We start from the raw sequence: 19,805 nt of genomic DNA, 5'->3' as shown, positions 1-19,805 counted from the left end.
CTTTTAACTCATTATAATTCACCTAACGTAAGATGATTTTAAATATAAAATGTGTTTTAATAATAACAAGCGATAGCCCAGTTATCGCAATTCGACTACAACTTATTAAGTTAATCATATTTCTCACAAATTAGAGTAAAGAGAATTATTTAAAAATGATGTTGTCCTACTAAAACCTGACAATATTCTCACCATATTAAACTATATTCGAACTATCCAGAGAAATAACAATTACTAACCTTTATTAAATGGCATTTAATTACATTTTTTTTTAAAAAGCATTGATAAATGTAAATGACTACATTATTGAACATTATAACGAAAACGTCATTAGTTACACTATATTCAGAACTGTAATAACTTTAGAGCATCAAATATAAGTGTATATGATTTTTTTTTCTTTTACGTTATATATAAATATTTGTTATGTAACATAAATATGGAATAATAAATGAAGCAATAAATGTTTGCATATTAAAACAAGGAATATGTAACTACAACAATTTTGAAATTGATAGTTGACTTTATATCAAAACCTATATAGCATATTAATTAAAACAATAACAAACAAAATTAGGCAATTTATTTTTTATAACTTAGATATTAATATTTAAGGAATGATTTTTTAAAAGTTAGGTATATAAAGTAAATATTTGAAATAATTGATACAATTGATAAAATGTCATATAGTTACATATATTATTGCATTAATCGTTAAACACCTTATCTATTTGTCCTATGTATTCGACCTATGTAAATTATGTCGTTAGTATCATTTTAACTGCATATTTTCATTACTTCAGTTATGTATTCATATAATCTTTCTTCTATCCATATTGCTCACCCAAAATATATATTGAAAAACAGTATGCAATGATAATTAAGAAAACAATTTCTTCATCTGAATTTTTAAGCAAAATTGTTTGAGGTTATTCTGATGCCTCACAAACCATAACTGAACTTTTTGGCTGCGTTTATATGCCACAATATGCTAGTTAGAGTAAGAACTTCATGATTAAGTATGTTGATATATTCATTCGCAGTTATGTTACCAGAGAATGAAATGATCAGCTGAATACCACAATAGTTCCCCCCAAATGAATTGGGAACCACCCCCATGTTTATCTGTAGGAAGCAGATATCGACGTTTCATTGATTATTACTTCAAATTTTGTATTTCCATCTTCCTTGAAAAATTTTACAAAATATGTGATGACTAAAAATGCAACACCTAGAATTTCTCTGATCGTACATCGTGCAAAAAAAATCGCCTTTTAGAGATCAAAGTTATAATTCGTACATAATTTTCACCTAATTCGTTTCGTCATCTATAGTTAGTTGTATAGATGAACTTGATCAATACTATGAGTATGAGTGTAAGTTTTGACTAAATCGAAGTCCAATTGATGTTCAACTGTGCGTAAATGGTGGCATACGAATTAAAAGAACTGTGAAAACCATCAAAACTATGAGTGAACTATCAAAGAACTTCTCCAGTATAACTAGGGAGATACATTCCTGCTGGACTTTCTCAGGAATATATTCATCTAGTTTTTGAATAATTGATCAAAGCATTAATCCACTTTGACATCAAAACGATTAGATTTTTATAAAGTATTCATTCATTTTTATTAAAGTGTTCACCATATACAGCACAATTACAGTTTCCAATTATTAACATACACCAATTTGAAATAAATGCTTCTAAACATGCATAATATTAAAATTGACATATCCTTAAATTCATTAAACAATTTGATAAATATACACATTGCACATTAGAAATAAATTTGGAGATGTTAATTAACTCTTCTACTTCCTTTTACTGATATTGTACTTTTTTGACCTAAAGCATAATGAAAAACGAGTCCACTCCAGCAACGACTGTAACATTTAAAAAGGACGTTCGGTCTTCTCTCTAGCTGAAAAAACTTAATTAACAAACTTTAATTTACTTTAAAAAACAAAACCGACTCGGACGTAGAGCGTCGGCAGCAACAACAGCAACAAAAAAAGGAAGAAAGACTAGAACGAAAAAGAAGAACGGGAGAAAAACAAAAAAAGAGATATATATATAAGCATCCCTTTTGGGGGGTGTAGAATTTTATGCAAACGGCCGAGATAATAACCGGTGCATAAATTAACCATTTCTTTTTACGGCCAAAATAACTGCAAAGTTACGCTTGCCTAAGAGCTATTTTGTTAAAAGCAACTCCCTCGAAATTAAAATTGTGAGATTTGCGTTGCGTCGAGCCAACACTGAAAAATTTATCGTTCTTGAGAGAAAGATGGAAATATTTATCTCGTTCCCTTTTACACCGAACACTTTTGCCAATTAAATCTACAGAAAGGGAGAGAATAAAAGGTTTGTTTAGTCAATCGATGTTAAATTTATTCACTATCACCACATATGTGTACTTATATGTATTATTTATGGAACGTTTAAAATAAAAACTTTTGTCCTATTTTTTTTTTCAACTATTTTGTTTCAACAATGTATAGTGGCGAGTCTATTATAAAAGAAATTTTATAATGCAAACACGTCACTTGTCACATCAACTGATCAGAAACCAAAAAGATATCTAAAATATCCAGTGCCATATTATAACGCGTCGTGCGATATCCTCCTTCCCGAAAGAAATATATCTTCTTAATTGCACTTTATTTTATTAAAATATCAATATTATGGGCTGTATCGATGTGACGATCGATCAACTCTGAGTTTTAGTTCAGTTTAGCTTTGACATATAAAAATTCTATTCTAAATAAAATAATTAAACAAAAATACTGTGATCAAATACAATTTATTTTAATATTATAGTTGATCGAATGTATATATTAACAAAGGATTTGAAACTATAAATAAATACACTGTTATAATAGTTTGCAGGTTAGGGTTGTGTTTGATTATATTTACATTGAACTATTTTCCATACAACCTATGAGTTAAACTTCTAGACGCATTTTTATATAGATGTGTCCCTTGGAGGCCGAACCGACCTAATTAGCAGTTGTATATCCAAGTAATATATTTTCCTTTCATTAGAGAGCATATTTACCTTTTGCGCTTAGTTCTTGTGTTCTTCGGTACACTGTTTCCTTATAAAGACATTTTGTTATCACTGCATTTATTCTTAGTTTGTTATGTTAATACCCGTCTATATCTTCTTTGATAAAACTAGATCTAATCACTGCATTATCCTTAATACATTTGCCAAATCTGCAAAACAGTTATTATTCTTTTAACCAAGTGTTCAGGTATATTCTGAACAGTTACACACATATCTTGCACATAAATTTTTTACACTCTACAATACCATATACTACAGTTATCATATATTAATTATATACTGACCTTAAGGTGTTTCCACTGTCATCACCCTGTCTTAGAAAATAGCAGCATTGAATCATATTATGTTCAGAAAGTTTCATTCAAGTGAATAACTATGCCATTAATTTCCAATCTATCTAACATTTGTTCACAATTCCATCATTTGTTAATTTGTTCTTCAATGTGTGTGATCGAGTTCATTCAAACCGAAGGTTTTATTAACCACTCTTGTTTCCAGCATGAAGTACAATATATACGCAATAAATTATTAATAAATGTTAAGACCAACAAAACCTAATTAATTGTTCTTAAAACGTTTAACAGTTTCCATCAATTTTTGTTGTCATAACACTCTTTTTATTAGCATCTTGCCATGAGTAACCACTGGGTATATTGATCCCATTCTGAAATACTGATGTCTCATCTAAATACCTAAACTGAAATAATAAATATTCCTTCATTGTATCTTCCTTCATGCTTTTAAAAATTGTATTCTCTTAAAAGTTCCATTTCCTCGACTCTTTTCAGACTAACAGTTTCCTCTGAAATAATTGTATTAAATTATGTTTGTATTGAAATATTACTCACTGTTTTTATACATTTCATATGTTTAGTCCCTGATAGCTAACATAAAGCTGATCTTGATTCGTCACCTGCATCGTATGAGGACGGTTTTCGGTGAATTCAAGATAATATTTTTCATTTTTTGAGATATTACAGTTACCATATCTATACTAATATTCAGTGCAGGTTCAACGCGTTAAAATATTTTCAATAAAAATGGCGGCAAATTAATACGTAACACTAAATATGCTTACCTCTCTAACGAATTTTACTGGCAAGAGGGGGCCTCCATTATCTCGTTCCTGTTCAAAGTAACAGATTAGAGACGCAATCTGTTGTGTCTTGCAGCAAAGCATTAAAACAACATTTGCCAGTTTATAATCCCTTATCTGTATCGTTTTGAAGAATTTTGCATACGTTTGACAACTGGACGACTTTGCCAGGCTAGTTCGGTTACACGTCCGAAATTACCGGAAAGCAATTTATTTCTTTTTAACTTAAATAAAATGAAAAGGAATATATTGTCTGATTCTAAAACGAATTTACAAATTGCGGCAGGTAATACATTAAACATCTTGATGACGTGTGCTCAAAACTTCTTTGGATAGACCATACGTGACTTGCCACGAACCCAGATTTCCATAAGTTTCTAAAAAATCCAGATTTTCTTAAAGAAGTTAAACAATCATTTCCTGCAAATGATGCTTACTAGGTTCAAAAGTCAAACATAAAAAAGGCGATATAGACGATGATAAACCTAAAACATAGTAATCTGTTCAAAATCGGTTAAACAAAATGTTCGAGCTCGGCTGTATTAATATGATGTTGATTTTTAAGCGCGTCACTTATTTCGATCAATATCAAGTTATCTAGATAAGCAGAATATTTTTATGAGCATCTACACATAAGAGCCAATCTTAGAATAGCTTCAAAAGAGGTGTGGCTTTTCCGATTTGAAGTTCAGATGCTGCCTCCATAAATATGGAAAAATAATAACTTATACACTGTGACTTGATATCCAGTCACCAATGATTAAATCATTAAACAACTCATAACCATAATAATTTAATCTAAAATGTATTTGGGAAATATTTATCTTATTAAATTAAACAATAATCTGAAAATAATCTAATTTTCTTTTTAACATTTTTTGCACGATATAATAATATATGATATAATTAGCTTTTCTTAAATTATGATAAATAAAGCAGACACCATTTTTATAACTCTTAATATGTTTACATATATATTTATAAACTTCTAAAATGCTATTAAAAATGCAACCACAGCATACTACGCTCTATATATACATTTTTGGATATAGACAAGTTTAGTTACATTATGAACACATCATATGAAATTGTATTTATAGTATCCCCATGCTAGTTTCTTGATAATATAACCGAAGAAGCAATGATAATCCCTAAAACTACACATTTTAAATCAGCAACGGTTTGGAATTGACTACAAAAGCTACTATATTCGAAGGAACAAGGCCATGTATTTTCGTTAAGACTGAATGGTGTGATGAATATGATATTTAGAAATGGGGGTTTGGTTCGTGATGAAATATATTTAACAATATCGTTTTGTATCGCAAATCAACAAGAGTCGGGGCATTTTTTGCTTAATACCAAGTATATATAAACATTGATACTATTTACAAAATTGTTAATCAACATAAATTACTTACAAATTAATAAACAATAAACAATATGGACAATCGCCAGTCGGTAGACTTAATACTGAGCAGAGTGTTTGTGAGCCCACTTTGAACACTATACTGAAATAAGTATGTCTAGGTCCTAATAAAAAATCCAAGTTTAACAATCCATTGATCCAAATACATTCTTAAGGTAACGTACAAGAATTAATTTCGTTTCAAAATAAAGTGCTACGTGCCTAATTCAACTCGATATTACGTTGAAACCCTGAAATTATTACTCTGAAAGACAACCTTTAAGTTAATTTTATGTTCACTTAATAGAGAAAGTAATAAAAATAATAGCAAACACTACGAATATATATGTATAAGATATGATTTATTAGTAAATTGTTGTAATTTAGTAATACTAATTTTGTAGATTGCTATGAAATAAAGGAATATTAATTTTAAATAATATGAAAATACTGAGCAATATTGCGTAGTTTCGGTAACTGATATATGCGATAAGGCTGCCGAATAGCGTACCGCTACAAATGTAAAATCTGATTATAATTTGCCAGTGCTTCTAAAATAGCATTAAAAGTACTGTAAGTAAACATATTCACGCTGTCTCTCTTTTTAAGAAGATAAGCGGGCCTACCAGGTCTACACCAGGAAAAATTAGCTATTATATATTCATTATTAATAAACCCTCGACCAGCAAAGCTAAATAAAATCATAATGTTGAGCACCATTAAATTTAATGAGAAAAATGAGACAAGGAAATAACAAAAATACATAGATTATTTTACTATCTTCACTCGCCAAACAGTTAAAATACATCCTATAACCCTACCGTATAAAAATACATAGAATAATCTAGAGAATAACAAGAAGAATTTTAGAGTAAGATAGAATGATAGGGTATGAGTATTATCTTTTATAAACTTCTACTATCTACTATCCGTTATATACTGAAAATCGCAAAAGATACTTTTTGCCTATTGCACACTGTTGAAAATATTTAGAACTTATTTATTATCAGTATTCTTTTATAGTTTATAATTCTCATTTAAGTGTTATTCTGCGCTTATCAACTTATATCAACTTAATATAATATATATAAAATATAAATACTTGTATATTATTACGAACATTAAAAAAACTTCTGACATATTTCATTCGATGTTGTTTTATTAGAAACTAATATTTCAGATCTAAATGTAGCGAAATATAATTTGACTTTAGGAAAAGTTACGGTACAATACCACTGAACTACGTTCATTAAAAAGATAACAATTCCAAACCGCTACAATAAAAAGACGAAAACTACGGTGGAAAAAAACTAGAGAATCAATCGTCTGCTTCCCTGAATAACCGATTATGATCGTTCTCCATAGCGGAGATAGAGCGTGGAAGAAAGCGCGTCGTATCGACAGAGGCATCAGCGTAGCCGCGGCGCTTGAGATTGCGTGATGGCCATCCCCCGCCCCCCTGCCGCCACCTGCTGACCGGCCCTGCCCAGTGGCCGGCGTCTCCATGACGACCACCTCTCGTCATTAAACCATCGCCTTATCATAACCGCCGAGCCGACCCCGGCCATCTTTGGTCAGCGCCACCACTTCGCGTTTGTCATCGGGGCGCACACACACACACGTCCGCCACCCGCCGCTCTCTTTTCAGATCGCCGCCGGACACAAAAGGGAAAAAAATCTATGGAAAAACAGACAGTAACGTCGCGTATTTTTGAACCCATTTCCTCCCAGAACTAAGCTGTGTCATATATCGCTCGCTCGTTAATGGACATGTAGGATGAACCTGTAATATTCCTTCCTTTCCAAGAATCTATTATGAACTAGTGATCACTCAGTAGGCGAAACTCGAACACAATAATCACAAGTTAATCATGTCCCTCTCATAATGAAAAGAATAATGGAAACTTGATATGTTATGTTACTAAAATTTGTTTTCACAATATTTTCAATATAAGATAAGAAATATTAATTATACATAGTATGCATATTATACATATAATATACAAATACATTAATTAAAGTACTATGTGTAGTAGTGTGTAAAATATTTTTCCCATATTAGAAAATAGAAAGAATATTACAGGAAAGAAATTTATAGTGATAAAGAAGAACCTAAAATAAACTTTCCTTTCTGAAAATCTATATAAAAAATAATGATCATCCAGTGTGTGAAATTCGACGACAATTTAATAAGTTAGTCATGGATTTCTCACAACAGAAGAAAGAGAAACATTTCAATATGACATGTTATGCTACTAAAATATATCTTGACATAAGATCAGTATTATAGGTAATATATAATATTAATTAAATCTTAATATTAATTTTGTTCACATTTTAGAAAATAGAAAGAATATTAAAGATACAATAGGTACATAACAGCAACACATACAACAATAGATTTATTAATATATAAGACTATATGATTATTCCTGAACTTTAGAATGTATATTAGAAGAAAAACAAACCCAATTTAGAAATATATACTTTAGAAAGTATATTAAAAGAACTTTAGAAATTATTTTAGATTTTTAGAAAGATATATTAAAAGAATGTATTTTTAATCATTAAATGACTTTTCAGAAGATAGGTCTATAAAGTAAATAATTTAAACAATTGATAAAAGTTTCAAGGAATAAAATGTCATATGATAAAATACATGTTTTATAGCATTAAACGTTAAACACCTTAAAATATATTAACGGTTTAAAATATTTACCAAATTACTGTGATATAATTCACAACTTCGTCTATTTGTCTTATCTGTTACATATGTAGTAAATATGTGAATTATGTAGTTAGTTATAATTTTTCAGAATATTTTCGTTCATAAATTAGTCTAGCTATTACTTGTAATATTCGGATAGTGCTCTGTTATGAAATGTGTTTTCTAATGAAACTTGAAATGAAAGACAAGTTTGTATTTTATATATTACATTGGAATAATCTATCATATTAAACTCTCAAATTTTCGTCTATTTTCACTAAGTAATAGTATAGCTTTCTTAATTGTGTTTACAAAAAAATATATACTTAAGATTTTCAATTTTCACTCCTTGGGCTATACTCTCAGGTAAATTGTAAAATATAATACGATTTAAACAATAAACTCGTACAATTTATGATTCCAGGCATTGAATTTTCAAATACTTCTCAACAGCATGTTTTTATACCCTAAACAATTATACAGTTGCCGCTGCAGGCAAAGATACAATACAATATTACATAACTTGTTATTTTTGCATATTTGATTTAAATTGTGATTATTCTTGTGAGCTTTGTTATCTGAAGTAATTAATCAAATATGAACCAAAACATCTAACGCCATGTTCAAATACGCCTTGCTCAAATACTCTTATCCCAAAGTTTTTCTTATTTTATAATATGGCTCTTATTAATTTAAAAATATGTATAAAATTAAAGTATATATTTGTATATATTATCAATATTTGTCTTTTTGTCTATTTTATTTCATCAAATACATTTTACTCAAAAAAATGATTGGTCAATAAGTTGGCGCAACGCCATCTATTCGTCGATGGTAGAACTAAAATTTGAGTGCTGTTTATAAAAAAACATTTTATGCTTAAATTTAATTTTGTTTGAAAATTTTTAAAATGCTATGAGATGTGATAACTGCAGCATTAGCCAACAGTAAAACAAAAACACGTTTGGTGTTTCAAAAGCAATTTTGGATGTCGTTTCATCACTATACGTGAAGCCGGATCTACTACTATAATATTGAATAAGAACAAGTGGCTAGAACAAGGTGTGAAATAGGCTCGTTGAATACAGAGCGAGTTTGTGTCCTAAAAATAGTTAAGAAAGTTTTAATGTCAGTTTTTTGGAATACAAAATAACATTTATTCGTAAATTATCTTCAGACTGATAAAACATTAATCTAAAATATTATAACCATTTGGACAAAACTGAAAATAAAATCTTGTAAAAAAAACCCGACTTACAAATCTAGACAAAGCGTAAACAATTCAAAAGCAAATATTAGTTAACAGGTAACTACTAAAGCAATGAGAACAAAATCACCATATACGAAGGTATCATCAAGCCACTCTGGACATCAGGACACAGTAAGGAACAGCAATATTGGAATATTAGAATGATTCAAAGCAAAAAGCATGCTCAACATTCCCTAAAACATGAACAACAGGTTTCAATATGAGAGAACAGTGAAGCAGTAAAAAAGTCATCATATCATACCAGAAAAGATTTACAAAATACACGAGGGCGGCACTTTCGCAAGATTTGAATCAAAGATGCCCCAAAAAAAATAACATGACAAAAATTCACGATCACATGTTGGCAGATCTATTGATGGTGCGTGAGATAACTGAGACAGTTGGCATCTCTCAAAATCGCGTGGGTTAAATGCCGCATAAAATTTTGGGCATGAGGAAGCTGTCGGCGCGATGTGTGTCGCGTTTGCTCACTCCGGAAAACAAGCGCAACCGTGAGACCTCTTCAAAGCAGTTCTTGACTCTGTTTGAGCGCAATCCGATCCACTGGTAAATAACAGAAACCAAGGAACAATCGAAGAAGTAGATTTCACCCGGCGAACGTGCTGAAAAGAAGACGAAGACTATCCTATCGTTCGGAAAGGTGATGGCCACCGTCTTCTGGGATTCACTTGAATTTAAAGGATCTACATTGACTACCTGGAGAAGGACAAAACAGTTACAGTTCTCTTCTATGCCGTATTATTGGGCCGATTCGACGCCAAATTATCACACCGGCTCACACCGCCGCACTAGCCATCGCCAAATTAGTCAAATAGGGCCACGAACTGCTGCCTCAACCCGTCGTATTCTCCAGATTTGACTGCATGCGACTCATTTTTGTTTCCGACCTTAAAAGCATCACTCGCCGGGCAGATATTTGAATCGAATGAGGAGATTATAACCTCGTGGAGAAATAAATTGCCACTGACCCAAAATTTTCTTTTTTCTTTTGTGGGCTAAGTACTCTTTGGATTACCCTTGTACAGACGAACTCGCACTGGTGTTCAGAAGTTAGACAACACAGTGGCTTATTATTTTGAAAGAGATCGTCATGGCATAGAATAGAGAAAAAAAACAAAATACACAAAAATAATACCTACTCACTCAGCTGAAAAAATCATAGTTAAAATCAACGAACTCTTTTAACATTTCATTTCATTCTTGTATTTCTGCTGTCCTTTTACAGGCTTCAAAAAAAAACCCTACTATAATGGAATCTATAAAATCGACTATCTGATCAGGAAAACATTGTTTTGCCACGTAAATAACATCTAGAGAATTTCTAGTGCAGAAAAAAAATTACTAACTTATTGGAAGTGTGTAAGGATGTGACATATGAGTGAAGAAGGTATGGAGCGCTGTGAACGATGAGGGAATATAAAAATAACAAAACATTCAACATTATTTTTTAAAATTTATTATAATTTATTTTAAGTAATAATTATTTATATCATTAATTCATTACATAATATTAATCTCTTAATGCTACAGCATGAACAATTTTCATTATTTGAATTTTTTGTTAGCCCGTCAAACTGTCCGTGTGAAAACATGGTGTGCTCAAATCTAAGCCACAAACAGACATTGTTTGGTCTTGGGATTTATTAATGGTCATTGCAAATGCCAATCTAATCGGAAATTGAATATGCTTAAGTTGAATTGGCACATTTGTGGGTATAACAGTTAGTCGTGGTATTAATATATTTTCACCTCGAAACTTGCCATTTAAAATGGTGGCTTCCATTATGTTTTTCATTAACTTTTTAATTATCAATCGTGTACCGTTGCATAGCGGTGGCGGGTTCAAATTATGAAGCAAAATAATTGCAGATCCCGCCTTCAATTTTAAGGTATTCGGTGACATGCCTGGCAAATCCAGTGAGTTCAAAAACACTGTTGGAAAATTTACAGCTTCAGTGGCATCGTACGAAACTATATCAATAAATTTATTAAAAAAGTTAAAAAGCAGGGGGGTTAGAAATGTGGAAATTTAGGGTTGTATGTATTATTTAATGCCACGTAATAAAAAAAATATTCAAAAAAACAAATTTGGGATAGACAGCCCTTATCATTTAGGGGTGTGAAAAATAGATAGTAGACGTTTCTCAGACCTACTTAATATGCATAAATAAAATTTCATAAGAATCGGTCAAGCCGTTTCGGAGGAGTATGGGAACGAACGTTGTGACATGAGAATTTTATATATAAGTTTATTGGAAGGAGAATATTGAATATTTATTTTCACGAACGTATTTAACAACCTAGTAGTTTGCTTTCTGTATTCGATATCATTTGACCTCTACAGTTATGCTACACTACTAACATTCTTTATGACCCCATCGAAATCTTCGCGTTCGAACTAACTTTAGGGTTGCTAATAGTCGTGATTCTAGTCAGTAATTAGAATTTGAATCGAAACAGGCCCGGGGAATTGTTGGGGTTGTGTTGAAGATGCATCCGGTCGCGTTTCTGCAACTAAATTATTTATCTCGTTGCCCCGAGAGAGAGAGCGAGATACAGGGAGAGAGAGCAAGAGCGACGTAAGGACACGCACGCGGCAATTTATCTTCGCCGCCACGTCGCCTTATTTTCTAAACATTCCGAACTATTTCGCAAAATCTCATTTTTCGAGGTGAAGAAGAGGGTCGGCAACAGGGAAATCCGTGCAAGATTTTACCAAGACATTCGGTGGGCGTGCGGGTGGTACGTATCCAATTATAACTTCTCGGTGGATTTCTCATTTCGGGACAATTAAGGGGCATATTACGGACGGCGGAACGTCGTTGGCAACAGCAGCAGAAGCAGCAGCGGCAGCAGCGGCACACTACCGTCTCGTCTCCACAAATTATACTTCAGGGAACATTAATTTTCATGATGGAAAACTTTCCTCTACCCCGACACTTTTATATATTTCGGTGCAGTTCCTCGACTTCTTGCTCGTAGACGACGTCCCGAGATTTATAGTCTCTTGTTGTTCCTTCGTTAAATACTTTTTCTTTCATTTTATCTTTGGCATCTATTCTATATAAGAACATCATCTTGAAATATTAATTGTTCTTGCATGTTTCTTTTAAATCAATAGTAGATAAATTCCAATATCAATTAACGTTACATTTATATTTTATTACAAATATTATATATATTAAACTTATTAAGGAATATAAAAAATAATAAAGTATTGCAAATAAATTAAATGACCATATATACAGAATACATATGTAAGGTTAGGGAAAAAGTAAGTTCGGTTAGTTAATAGATGGCTTAAAAGTAGCATACCTCCAGTAATGCTTAATTAATATTATAGCGCCTTTGAAAGGCGACAGTCTATAGAGAACTAGTTTTAAATATAGCTTCCTTGGAAAGTTATATTGCTCTATAAATGGCTCTTCGAAATGCCCATTTACTTCATATTTTTCCATTTTTACTTCCGTAATAGTCTGGACAGTCATATTAAGGGTTTCTTCTCGAAATGAGAGATAATAAATATACCAGACTATTTTAACCTTTATATGAAAATTCTAAAAGTTGTCTCAAAAGTTTAATAAAATCTAGTGCACGCCTCTTAAGATACCAAAAGATCAAAGGTCACAAAAATCGTTTTTGGCAAATATGTCACTTTAAGTATATATTCCTATAAAAAATAATATTCTTTACAAATTTTGTTTCAAACTTTTTTTTCTACATTCAGGTCGGCTATTTAGAGCATAATGCAAGATCAACTGATTGTTAGAGAATATATAGGTTTGATCGTCATTTCAATTGGATGTACTCAATCATATTAACAAGAAATTTTCTTTAAAAAGTTGGTAAATGAAATATTAAAACTCATGTATACTCCTCCAAAAGTTTTGATAAATATCCTCGTTCTAGAAAAACGTGTGTATATTAGAACGCTAAAGATACAAATATAGATCAACCAGCTCAATTATTTCAACAAGAAAACAGCCCTGCATAAAAATTATGCAAAATTAACTATATAAAATGCTCCGAAATCCAAGGACATTATTGATCATCATCATTATGTACAATTCGTCAAATATTCCACTAACGAATGCAGCTGCTCAATAACAGGCCACCCGTGGATATTACCAAACTCAAATTCGGCTAGGAAATAATTCAAAACCCCAAGAATAGGAGTGAATACTACGAAATGAACTCCAGTAACTGATTATGAAATTATCCGTCCGAATTTGCCTTCATAATTCCGTCCTCTATATCAAAACCAGTTGAATGCATAAAAAAATGAAATAAAAGTAGTAGATAATTTTATTTCCTATCGTATTCATTATAAATAAAAATACAAGAAAAAACGTGAGATAACAATTTTTGTTACATTTGACATCTTTTAGAATGCCAAAATAAAAGAACTTACAGCTTATTATCTTTCATTCCAAGGTTAATTTTCATGGCATATATCACTGGACTATAACTGGAAAACTCGGTGAAGGATCATCAAAAATTGTTTGGAATTTATGGTGATGGAAATGTTGATTGACCTGTCTGCCCAATCGTAGAAAAGTTGATAAGAATTTCATCAACTTAATAACAATTAATATATCAATTTAAATCGACATATATCATCTCGCGACTCATCTTTCGAACGTCAAACGCAGCACATTTTCTAATTCTCCTCACTTGTCTCTTCATTAACTACTTTTATTTTATCTTTGGCGTCTATTTCACATAATAATATATATTATTGACTCCTCTGGACCGATTCTGACTGACTGATTCTTTCAGATAATTGAAAAAAATCATACATAAATCTTAACATCAACTAATATTAAGCTCATACTTTATTTCAAATATTATGTAATTTATAAAATGGGAAAAGGTTTATAACACTATTAGTTTAAACTATAAAAACAATTAGTTTACTTAAAAAATTATTTTCTTTAAAGAAGAGGCGACATATTCAGCAGCGATACAAAGTGGCACTAAGGGTTCTTATCTGTTAGGAAACAGATCAATTCCAACTCGTTCACTTTTCAGGTAGTCTTATATAGATGGCCCTTATATAGTTAGTCAGTAACATATTTGGGGGATCACAAAGGACTTTAATATTTTAAATAAATTATACTAACCGGAATCCAATTATTTGTGAAGAACATAAGAGAGATTGACATTCGTTAGCAATCTTTCTGCATTTTCTGGAAGTATTCCTTGGTTTAGTTAAGTGGAGTGCATACAATAGCATCTCAGTTAATGTAGTAAAATCATTAAACATTGATTCAAGGTGCTAAAAAACCACTAACCCCAAAATATTACAGTTAGAACACATATATCTTTGAGAAACAGCCCTGATCGACTCCTTGCACAACACTCGCAACTCAGGTGCAAGGCCACCAAAAGCCTAATCAAGTTATTGCAAACTAACAAAGAAGATTGACCAAGAAGAACTGAACCAAAAGTCGATCTAAATTAAGACAGAAGCCTACAGTTCAGGGCATATGGCCACCAAAGGAAAGTTCCGGTAGCTCATTTTCTCAAACGTAGACTATTGGAAGTTGACCTAAACTTGAGAAACAATTTTATAAACGAAAGGCAAGTTGAAGTTAAAAAGTACAGACAGTACTCATAAATAGTTATATTACCACTAAGCAATCCAGGCGGAACAACGACCACATACATCCGTTTGGCCATTTCTTCAGAAGGAACGTGTCACATAATGGAATTAATAAGAGCATTGACTATTCTAATTACTAGAAATAAAATAGTTTGGAACTAAAACACAAATAAAAAAATAAAGACGGATACTCGCACTATTCGAACAGTATGAGTGAAATTATTGCAACTTCTATAGAACAAATATGACAAATGCTTAACTCTTTCAGGTATATATCATCGATAAGTAGAGAAATATTTTTAATATCAACTAAAGATATCAAACAGAACAATATTAGATTGAATATATGAACAACACATTGCCGCGCTTTCAATATATTTTTAATCTTGTCTTAGAATATCTTGGATAAATGTTATCACTAGAATACTTGATGATTAATTAAGGATTAATTTCTTCTAATCTATCGTATAGTTCTGGGATCATCTCAATGTCTGAAATCTATAATAACAGATCCAATTCCATAATATTGCTTGCGGTTCAGTTACTGAATAGACAATACCTCGTTCACAAACTGAAGAAAACCAAACCCTCGATTAAAGTAAAAGAACAAAACTACAACTAAGAGAGGACTACACTTATCATTATCTATATAGAAGTATAGTCTATGAAAACAATGCTGAATTTCTTGCGCTTAGAGAAATTATAACATTCAATCATTTATCTTTAGTAACTAAAATGCGGATGAATATCCCTATTGAACACAAACAATAAAACTTATAAATTTCATAATACAGCTTTGCAACAACCGTTTGAGTTTATATATATATATATATATATATATATATATATATATATATATATATATATATATATATATATATATGGAGAAACAAGATAAGATTTGTATTTTTTTGTAGAAATTTCTTGTATGTTCTGAACAAATCTATTTAGCAACCATCCCATTTAGCTAAACTTCTTCACTAAAATGTTCACAAAAACCAGACAGAAAACCCTCAGACTTTTAAAGACTTAACGTTAAAAGTGCAGTATAGTATTTCCTTTCCTCTCAACGTGCTTTTAACTCTTGAAAATAATACAGACTAGGAGAGGAACACACGAAAATATACCAATCTTAAATTTAACACTACATTATTGTTTTATAGTTAGGTCCTTACAATTCGGATGACTTATGTTGTTATTGTGGTTCTAATAGGCGTTACTATTAAATATTAAAATTCATAATAGTTATATCCATTTATATTAAAAATAGTATGAAATATATTTAAGTATTAAAAAGCTACAAAATAAAGTAATTAGTAAATAACTATAGTAATGTTAGAGTATTATAATCAATGCAACATTCACTTTAACGGATTTATTGAGCAAAAATGGTATGGTATTTAATAATTAAAATATTATCCATTTTTTTCTACATTTTTTTCGCATCTTTATTGCAACATGATGATACCGTCTCGAAAGAACCATGTTGATTTATTCCAATCATAGATCCATTTTTACGCTGCTTCAAGATTGCGAAACCGGGTACTAGCCAAGCAATGATGCATCGATCTGAACAAGTAGCTATCAAAAAACGCTATGTCTGGTGAGTACACTGGGTGCGGCAGAACTTCTCACTCGAGCTGCGACAGTGTATCCGTCACAACTTTTGCAATATATGGCCAAGCCTTGTCACGCGAGAAAATAACTTCTTTTATTGATTTTCTTTCTCGCATCAATACGTTGTCCCATTTTTTCAATTGAAATTGGCAGACATCTGCGACTACTATTTCATTCGGTTTTCGCAGTTCTTAATACACTTTGCAGAGCAAGATGTCATGGCCATGAATATACCGCTTCGGTCTACATTTCATCGTCACTCAAAATATGCCTCAGAAAAACCACCTTTTGCCCTAGTAAGCAATAATACATTCAGTCAATTCGGGTGGTAGACATTTTCTTTCATAAAATCATGAAAGCTCCTAACCTAAAAATATACCTTAGTTGAAAGTTTCTCTACTTCTAACAACTCGTCATCTTATTAACTAATGTTTCATCTAGAAATTAATAATATTGTCGGCTAAAGTATATTAATTGTATTTGTCGTTTATTATTACTTTAAAAAACAAATCAATGCTTATAGAGACATACGTTTTGTATAAAATCACCATATAATATTTATGTATTAAGATATTTTTCCAACTAAAATATTTGTATTGCTGTTTGTTGTGTTTTACATTCAAAAATGTCTTCATAATAACCAAATTACAGATCAAAAAATTTGAATTATCTTACTTTTTTACACAATTGCTCCTCATATATTCACATGAACCTTCTCTTAAACGCAGAAATTATTATATCTTATAACGTTCTTTATAAAATTAAAGATCTTGCCTGATTATTATTAAAACCAAACTTTATGGGCAAATATAAGTTCCTTATTCTACAAATTTAACGCCGGTTTTTTTTCTGCATCATGAAATCTATTTCAAAATAATAAGTCACTGTTTTGTTCATCCACTAGACTATAATTATATTTTTAATGAGAGAGCTTCAAATCACAGCTACCATCCCTCGACACTAACCTGTTGCTGAGTCTGAAGATGACGCATCCCTTGAGCCTCAAGGTGCTGTTGTCCTCCTACTTCATTCAACACTACTGTCAATAAGATTATATGTTACGCAAATCTCTGATATTTCTTACTATGATTTGTTATTTCCTGTTATACATACATACTTTAAGGAACATCGAGCATGGTCGTCAAACACTTGCTCTGATATCTTTCCAATATTCCTATATCAATATTTCTTGTCATGCCACATAATTGAATACCGTATAACCAAATTAGTTTGATGATGAATTTGTATACCAATTTGCTCTTGTTGCTTAAATGGAAGGTTCGACCTGTTAACCAGTTAGGCTGATAACATAGCCATTCTTTCAGTGCATTCTGACTCAAAAACTGCTTCGTTACAAAACAAGTCCACTCATATCACCTATACTCTGAAAAAAAACTTGCCGTCGATATAATTATACAATGAAAACCTTTCGCAAAAGGAATATGCTATATACTTGGGCCTTTATTTGGATGGTAGATTAACTTGGTAGGAGCATATCTGCACCAAGTGGAGACAACTTGATAGCAGTCTCCGTAGTGGAATATCACAAATGGAATATCGCAAAGACTACATGTGCTGATGGCACTGCTATTTTATCTGTCGGAGACAATAGCAAAGAAGCCATACGAGAATTTCAACAGGCAAGTGAAAATATAAATAACTGAACCTAAACGTGAAAAATAAAAACTAACGAGAGTAAATTATTTGCACGTATGATATGCGGTATTTTCATGATGTAAAATCCAAAGGATTTATTTCATAGCTTTCAGTGCCTTAAATTTAGAAGGTTTTAATTTACTATTTTCCTCAATTCAGCGGTATTAACCTCAGTTGAAAACGCTAATGACTCATTAGAACAAACAAATATTCCACCTTACCTCGATAGTTTTTAATGCACTATTCCATTAAAACACGCGTTAATAATAAATTAGATTCATCTAAAAATATCGGCAACATTCTCGACAACTCTCCATTACGAATTCTATTTTCAATGCAAAATGTAAGACACATTTTTTGTTTAAATTTCTTATCTGACGAAAAAACTCAAAATATACTTTATATTTTTATTTTAATGTATGTAGAAAAATCGAGTAAATAACAGATAATGTAGCAGAAACTCCGCGCCAATATAGAAAACAGTTGTGTCAACAAAGCTTGTTACTCGTATTTTTTTACTGTTTATAAGGGACAAAAATTGGCAAACTTAAAATTACTCTATTTAACATAAAATTTAAACTACAAGAACAGATGGGTATAACAATAACTTGATGACAACCTTCACACTGTCAAGTTGGAACCAACTGTGCGCTCCTTTGACCGATTATTTTGTTAAGGTTGTGTTTAATTAGACGGTCACATCGCATTTTATAGCTATTGCTCCTTCCTTGGGTACCCCGTACAGAGAAAGTGTTCTGGCTTAACGGTTCTTCTCCCCACCTGGTTAATACTTGTTTTTAGGTAGGAAAAAATGCTCCTTTCCCATGGATTTACAAGGTCCATACACTTCTCGGAATATACTGGTTTATTTATACCATCGGTTGACTTTCAAGGGGATGAATGTTAACTTATTCCGTCTGGCTCTTGCTGTCTGCACTCTCCTTATCTTAAGTGCATGCCGCTTTAAATATGTTTTGTTTCCCACTTAATTTATCAGAATCAAAATCTTAGAAATGAACTTATTTGAATGTTCCGAACTAATGTATCAATATTTCGAGTATTTTTTGTTGTCATAAATAATTCTGATATAAATAAACTTCACACAAAGAAACGCTAGACACAAATATATTAGATGCTTAAAGTAATTTCTACAGGACCTTTTGAGAAAACGCGCAACTAAATTAATCAGAAACGGGTAATCATACAAAGCCGAATTATAACTACTAGAAGCATCGCCTGCTCTAGCCGGTACGACCAACCGGAATTTAATATAGTCGGGATTCAGATTCGACTTTAGATCACGTCTGTTCGCCGCTCGTCGCCGACCCACCGCCTCCTCCTCCACCTCCTCCCTCCCGCCGCTCTCGCTGCGGCG

The sequence above is a fragment of the Rhynchophorus ferrugineus genome, unplaced genomic scaffold (genome assembly GCF_030347505.1).
Source record: "Rhynchophorus ferrugineus isolate W39M unplaced genomic scaffold, kcgeb_rfMv2 rfM9, whole genome shotgun sequence".
Lineage (NCBI taxonomy): Eukaryota > Metazoa > Arthropoda > Insecta > Coleoptera > Curculionidae > Rhynchophorus > Rhynchophorus ferrugineus.
The sequence above is the reverse complement of the archived record's forward strand: the minus strand, read 5'-3'. Positions refer to the sequence as shown.